Raw genomic sequence first — 8,020 nt, 5'->3', positions numbered from 1 at the left:
CTTCGTTTCCACGTCTCATATGCCATTTATAAAACTCTGGATTTTTACCCTCTCGGTGTATTCCACGGGTGCGTCCGCATTTGCGAGATGAGCCAACCTTTCAACATCTGAAGCAAACTCTTGCAATGTCTCATTTGCTTTTTGGTAGCGGTTTTGCAACTCAATTTGGAATATCTGTTTTCTATGTTCGCTTCCATAACGTCGTTCTACAGCAGCCATCAATGCTTCATAATTGTTCCGCTCTCCTTCGGGAATCGTCTGTAGAATTTCCGCTGCTGGCCCCTTCAATGCCACGAACAGTGCAGCAACTTTATCTTCCGCATTCCAGTTGTTCACTGCTGCGGTCTTCTCAAACTGTAGCTTAAAGACCTGGAAAGGCACAGAACCGTCAAAGGATGGTGTTTTTATCTTTGTATTGCTTGCTGAAACAGCTGGGCGGTTTAATTGCAACTCTTGTATACGACCTCTCAAAGCATCCACCTCGGCTTCGATTTTTTCCTCAAACTGCGTTATTTTCTCGTCCATACGTGCTTCGAGTTTTGATGATATACGCGCCTCTTGCGCTTCGAGTTGTACTGTTATGCGTGCTTCTTGTTCTTTCAGTTGTGTCTCCATCTTTGATGTAATCTGTGTCGACATTTCTGCCATACGCGTTTCTTGTGCTTCAAACTTGGATGTTATATCTGTCTTTTGCGATTCTAGTTGTGATGCCATATATGTCTTCTGCTCTTCCAGTTGAGATAACACTGTCGATGTTTGAGCAGATATTGCAGCTAAAATCATGTTCAAGTCTGTGCTGGTAACCGTCTGCGATGTTTCGTTTTTCTCTTCAGTTTTTGTTGTCTCCTCGCTATCAAGATGAAAGACATACTCTTCCACATCAATTCCTTCTGCTTCCATTGCCTCTCGTAGCCGTGCCTGAAGTTCAAGTTTAACGCCGCTTGTATTCAATCCACGGCTCTTCAACTCCTTCTTTAGTTGCTGGATCTTCAATTCACTAAACTTCGCCATGTCCCTGCTGTCCTCTGGAATTTATTCAACAATTCCTCTTCTGACACCAATTGTAACGAATTTACTTGCAAATCCTCTTATTTGCAATCCTCTGCTAAGTTCGAATCACTAAACTGTTGAATAAATAACTCCAATTTGTAATAATGCAAAATGGCTTTTATTAAAGTACTTCACAATAACACTCAAACTGTGCAACAAATAGCTTGCTTAATAACCACTCTGATTGATAGCTCAATGAAACTCTACTATTTAAAATAATACTGCTCTTGCACGCTAGATAGCGTCTTAATCGAAATCTCAAATCAAACTGAATTATTTCTTACTCGCTTGCTCCGCTTTTATAGTTTACGCTGCATACTTCTAGGCTCTTCGATTTCCAGAACTTACTAGTTGTTTCGGCTACAAAATCGCCAGCCACAACAACGTGCACAAATTATTGCTCTCTCTTGTGACAACTCAGATAAGATATATGTGTTTATGCATTGCCGCTCCGCTGCTCGTATACATACATATGTGTAGACGCAATTATTTATTCGTTTATGTAGATACATAAAGATTGAATTATTGATGTGAATGTTTGTAGTTTACAGTCTCTCGCGCGCACATAGGCATATAAGTAAATGCATCTGTGTGTGACATCTCTCTGGCTTGCTTATATATGTGTATACTTGATTTAATTATTAACGTAAATACTGCTTGGCATGGCCTTAGCATCGCCTTAGTGATGGGATAATTTAGTGATGCTAATATCCGTGACAATATTTTATACACTTAGTATGTATGTAAGTATTAATGTAAATATGCAATGTAGTACATAAGAATTATTTAGAATAATTTTGTATAAATAGGAATAAAGTTTCTACAATAAAATTAATAATTGGTTCGATATCAACGGCCAAACAAGTTAGTTTTCTTTTTTTGGAACTGCCATTGTGTCTTCATTGCACTTCTCTGTCGAATTTTGTTATGATAGGTTAAACGGTTTTTGATTTATGATTAATAATATTTGTAAAATTGATTTTGTCACAAGTGGGCAATGCCCGTTTAAAAAAATAAGCAAGAGTCTTAATATCAGTTCACACATCAAATCTTAACATTCTAGATGAAGTATTTACTAAATAATCAGGTTTTATGTCTTTTCCAAAATGTTATATTTGTTAAAAGTGGGCGTGGTTACCATCCGATTTGCCTCATTTTTAATAGCGATGGGAGATAAAAGCCAAGGAACCCATATAACAAATTGCAATATTTTATTCTTAATATTTACTCAATTTATCGTGTGGACCGACAGATGGGTGGACGGTTGGATAGGCATGAATAAATCTATTCCTTTTTATATCCTCAGCATTTTGATATATGGAAGTCTATATCTATCTCGATTCGTTTATGCCCGTTATGCTACCAAAGTTAATACACTCTGTGTGCAAAGTAAATGGAGCTATTTCAAAATCATTAAACAAATTATTTCAGGGGAGTATTAGAGCCTGCCTTTTTAAAATATCCAGCATGTAATTTCTTGTAATTATGACTGTGTTGTTATTTCAGCGACTGCGAACATTTCGCGATTTGTTGGGACTATTCAAAGATTATTTTCTGGGTGGTCTCGGTACTGCTTTCAAGATCATATATTGGTATATCGCAATAGTTTTATGTTGTATTTTCTTCGTGCGGACTGACCCGCGGGTATTGGCTAGTTTTACGAATATGTGAAAGATGAACACACGTATCCGCACACAAATCCGTAACAAATTAACGTCTCATTATTACTTAAGGCAAGATCTTGCTTGAGTTGACATGACTTATGTTGTAAGTGTTTTTGCTCAAAATTTAGTGCACTGCTCCGAACTCTGGTTTTGTAGCAGTGTACGACGGAATATTACCAGCTTGAAACAGATAAAACTAGTTTAGTGTTCCCTTTGTTTGTTCACATGTCAACTTAATAACGCAGTTCAACTTTGCAAATACATATTGGCAAGTCCCTGGTAACGGAAGCGCTTTCGAACCCATTTCAACCTGCATAAAATAGAACATGAGCAGCGGAATGAGTGGATATTACAATACTTGAAGCAACGATTGTGGGTACCTCAAAAATGTAAGTACATATATATGACCATATATGATGAGGTTCGGACGGGACAAGGCATAGGGGTAATTTTTTAATGCTTGTGAAAGTATGCTAAATTTAAAGAGGCTAAGGGGATATTTTACATTCTCTAAATGAGAGACAGAAGGTCAAATAAAGACCCAATGCCCGTATATTTTCGAAATCTGAAATATCTTTTTAAAACGCGTAAGGTTACGGACGCGACAATATTTGCTCAATGAATTACACTAAATGACATGAAAACATATTCTTTGCGAGACATCAAGTTTTAGGTCTAGTAGAGTAAACAAAATCGCCATACCTGGAATGTCGAATACGCTCTCAAAATACGGGCTAAGGGCTCAAAACCCCCTTTTCATAAGCGGAAACGTATAACTCTCCCTCTGTTTATTCTTCGATACATTTTTAGGTCATTAAATGTTAGTTTTATAGAAGAAATAGAACAAAAGTACAAAATAAATCAAAACTTTAAAGGAGCCATATCTAATTTGCGTTCAAAAGATCACGAACATAATAAATCCATTGAAATTAGGATAAGATATTCCCATTTAACCATTTCTAGTCGACAAATATACATATATATGTTTTCAAGCAAATAAGATTCACAAGAAAAATGCAAGCGAGTTTGTACTTTTCTTTTTGCGTCTTCATATGAAATTGTTGAATAAACCAATAAAACCTACATTTTTCTTTAAAATTCATATATTGTTAAAATAAAAACAGATTTTAGATTTTCCTCAGATAATCATTGTATTTATAAATTAAAAAAGAGATACAACAATTCTAATTATCGTCATATTTTGTAATATTTCTCATTGTACCATCTCCAAGAATCAATTAACACCAAATGCCTTCTTTCTGACACATATATGTTTAAATAAAAATAAAGTTATCGGCCAATATATGGATCAACTAATGGAAGAGAGTTAATGGACTTGACAAATTTTAGACAGCAATAAAAAATGTTACCCGAACTTCCCGGAAAAATGTTAGTAAACATACCCATTTAACATCTGAAAGCTTTTTTAGCAAAATAATAAGGATAAGGACAGGGTCCACTTATCAAACTTCCGTTTTCCAAAGTTTTTTCAATTCTAAATAGAAGTCTAGACAAAATTTTATTAAAAGCAAAAATATAGATCTGGGTTCAACGGCGCAACAATATAAAGAAAGGACGTTATATTTTGTTAGTAAAACATCAAAATTTGCAAAATCGATGAGGATTTTCTTGAAATCATATTTCTCTGTCTATGATGAGAGGAAAGAATGAACTGTATGATGTGATAGAAATAAAGTCTGACCACTTTTGATTTTCGGTTAGCGATGGACCTTTTTTGGGATTCGCCCATACATACATAAACAAACAAACTTTGTTTTGAAAAAGTATAGCAAAATGCGTCATTTCATTTCCCTAGAATATCAGTAGATATGTACGTTTAATTTCTTATGTTGCTAGAACAAAATATGTTTGTTCAACTAATTAAAAGAAAGATAAACAAAAAACAAGTTATGGTGTTTAAGGTTGGCAAGTGAAATATCAGTGACACAAAACGATTTTTCGCTAAGATATAGCATATTATTCTAGTCTATGATCATTTTAAACATCCTTTATATAAAAGTGGGCGTGGTCTTTAACAGATCCCGTTCAATTTTCCTTCAAATATTTCATGCTATAAGGAAAATATGAGTACCAAATGTTATTACGATCCTTTAATTTTTCTTCGAGTTATGGCTCCCGAAACATAGAAAATTCTTGGGTCATAAAAGGGGCGGCACCACGCCCATTTGCTAAAATTAAAACTTTCTCTTGTTATAATTTCGCATGGAAAATGAAACACCATTGAATTAAAGCTCGTTTTTGCAAAGATATAGCTTATTTTATTCGTCCACGAACCTTTCAAAAATCTTTTATATAAAAATGGGCGTGGTCCTTGTTGTTGTTGTAGCAGTGCTTCGCCCCATCCAATGATTGTCATCAATGTCCTCTGACGGGAGTCCAAGGAAACTTGCTGTTTCAACAGGAGTGCATCATAATGAGGGGTGTTAGGGGCGTTGGTTCCACAATACAATTAAATAGATGGTTGGTGTCATGGGGGACACATTGCAAGCAGGAAATATGTTTTGTATGTCGGGGTTGATTCTGTATAGGTAAGTGTTTAACCTGTTACAGTATCCAGGACGAAGTTGAGCTAGAGTGACTAGCGTTTCCCTAGGGAGGGTGCGTTCCTCCTTTCCTAGTTCTGGGTATTGTTCTTTGAGTACTTGATTCACCGGGAAATTCCTGGCATAGAGGTCCCACGCCTGTTTGTGGAGTTCACTGAGGGCCTGATTGTGTTTTTAGCTTCATACGGCTGTGTTCTCAGGTGCCGTATTTCCTCATAATGCTTATTGACTCCTTAAGTCCCTGGGCGGTATAGGCTCCTCAATCAGATGTCTGATGGGATGCCAACGTTTCTGGGTATTCAACAGCAACGGTTTGGTTAGCATTTTATTTCTCTCCCAAATGGAGAATATTCTCGCCTCATTATGTAGATGGTGTTCTAGGGACATGTCAAGACAACACGGGGTGGTTCTGAGGGTGGTATTTTGGCAGGCCTGTAGCTTCCCCAAGTGAGTAGTCTTTAGGCTTGGCGACCATATCCTGGACACGTGTAATGCAATCGGCTGGCCAATTGGTTGTAAGTGGTAATGAGCGGTTCTTTATCTTTACCCCAAATACTACAAGCAAGAGATTTGAGGATTTTATTACGGCTGCATGCTCACCAGAATAGAGTTCCTGATCGAACGTCACACCCAAGATTTTTGGGTGTAAGGCAGTCGGTGGCGTAGTGCCATTGACGTGGATGTTCAAAATGGTCGACATTTGGGACGTCCATGTTGTACATGTCGCAGATGATTTAGTCGGTGATAATGTCTGGTTTCGCGAGGCGAAAACAACTGGAGACATCATAGAGGTAGCCGTTTATTTTTTTGCAAATTGGGCCAGGGGCTGGGCCTGTGGGCATTATTGTGCAGTCATCGGCGTAGGAAATAATAGCGACTCCTTCTGGTGGCGAAAGTAGCCAGTGGGGATAGGACACCACAATTTAATTATTCTTGGTTTGGATGTTGCGGTCCTGAATTTCACCATTGCCTGCCGATCGGATAGATAATTTGCGGTCCACCTTTTAAGACTTGGGGGAAGGGTAGACCCTTCAAAGTCTTGCAGTAGCGTGACATGGTTGACCGTATCAAAAGCTTTTGACAGGTCTAACACTCCGATGTACTGCCCTATGGTGGGGGTTTTAATTTAAACCGCAATTTATCTGAGTGCTAATGGCATTTAGCGCGGTGGTTGTGCTATGTAGTTTTCAAAAGTTATGCTGATGATAGGCTAATTGCAAATTTGATTTAACGTAAGGGAGCAGAATGGCTTCAAGTGTATTGGCTACAGGCGATAGAAGAGATATCGGGCGATAATTAGCTGGCTCCTAGGCTATAGTAGCGGCACTACCTTGGCCATTTTCCATATTTTGGGGATGCCAAAGGTGGAAAGGGACAGGTTGAAGACATGTGCTAAATATCTTAAAACCACTTTACCTAGGCTTTTAAGCATCGGCATGGCTATGCAATGATAAAAATATTACCAGGTAAAACCATTTACTCTTCTTGGCGGCCATAATGGGTTTTTCATTTTTAAACAAATTTTAAAATCACTCTCTTAAACTTTGTAGAAATGCCAAACCAAAGAAAACACAAAAAATTGAAGTAAGTAAAAAATTATTTCGAAAAGTTTTGAAATGCGTTTTTATGTATATGGCAAAAAAATGAGTTACCAGTATAATGGATGTCTCAACACGTCCTATTTTTGCAAAGGGATACAAGAAAATGCCTTACTTCTTAACCTCTTCTAATTAAGAAGCGAATGTTGGAGACCATACCTATTGATTTTTCATCCATCTTTCTTCACTTGGTTGATACGTCTTTAACCCTTAAATATGCTGAAACTTCACTTTATAAGAGATCAGCAGTCTCAAGTGTCCTCGCTACTGCGCCAAAAAATGATCTTGGAGGTATTCTTTGGTGTGTTTTGGTCCTTTTCCTCGCGGTTGGAAGATACATTTTTTAATTGGCGCTTAATCGTTTAGGAGATGCTGGTCGTTGCGTAACAAGTCACTCCAGCTAAATCTGTTCCACGATAACTGACGCCAACAGGGGGCAACTAGCGAGATAAAAGTCTTCCCCCAGCTGCTTCTCCGAACCCAGTGGAGATCCTCCCATAACTTACCCACGCTAGCAAAACGCTGTTGCTCTTCGCAACTTAGCTAAACATCATCGTCCAGTTGGATTATCATAGTTCGTGGAGGCTGAATTTACCGGCTGAATGGTCAAAGTCTACCCCCGTGGTGTAGAGATAGTGTGTTGGCCAATCCATTAAAAATATTTAAGAAAATTTGTATAAATGGTATTGATTGTACCTCGGCATTACCTTGGCACCAAAAGTTCGTCCGCCTTAGCATATTAAGTTTTGGGTTGGCACAAAACATGTATTAGGTGAGCCAGTTCGTAGAAAAACGAATACACGATACTTAGCCTTCGAATTGGATGGAAAGCTAGATCTTAATCTCCTCAGATATATATCACACCATATTGTTATTATTAGTAGATATCTCGTACGTACAGCTTGGCAGTAAGTCGGGTTTTTCTTCTCGTCGCACAGACGCAGATAAATTTCTAAACAATTTGTTGAAGAAAATTCCTCAGAAGAGGATCGTTGCCTGATGCTTCTTTTTGCGGGAAACCACAATACAATTCTTGAATTGAAAATTCTGTAATGCGGTTCACCGTTGATTCTCAGATTCCTTTCCCACCAAAAAAATTCATTTCCACCAATAAAAAATTCGGTTTTGGATAAAATATCGTAAT

This window comes from Eurosta solidaginis, chromosome 2, assembly GCF_040869045.1.
Source record: "Eurosta solidaginis isolate ZX-2024a chromosome 2, ASM4086904v1, whole genome shotgun sequence".
Taxonomy (NCBI): domain Eukaryota; kingdom Metazoa; phylum Arthropoda; class Insecta; order Diptera; family Tephritidae; genus Eurosta; species Eurosta solidaginis.
The sequence above is the reverse complement of the archived record's forward strand: the minus strand, read 5'-3'. Positions refer to the sequence as shown.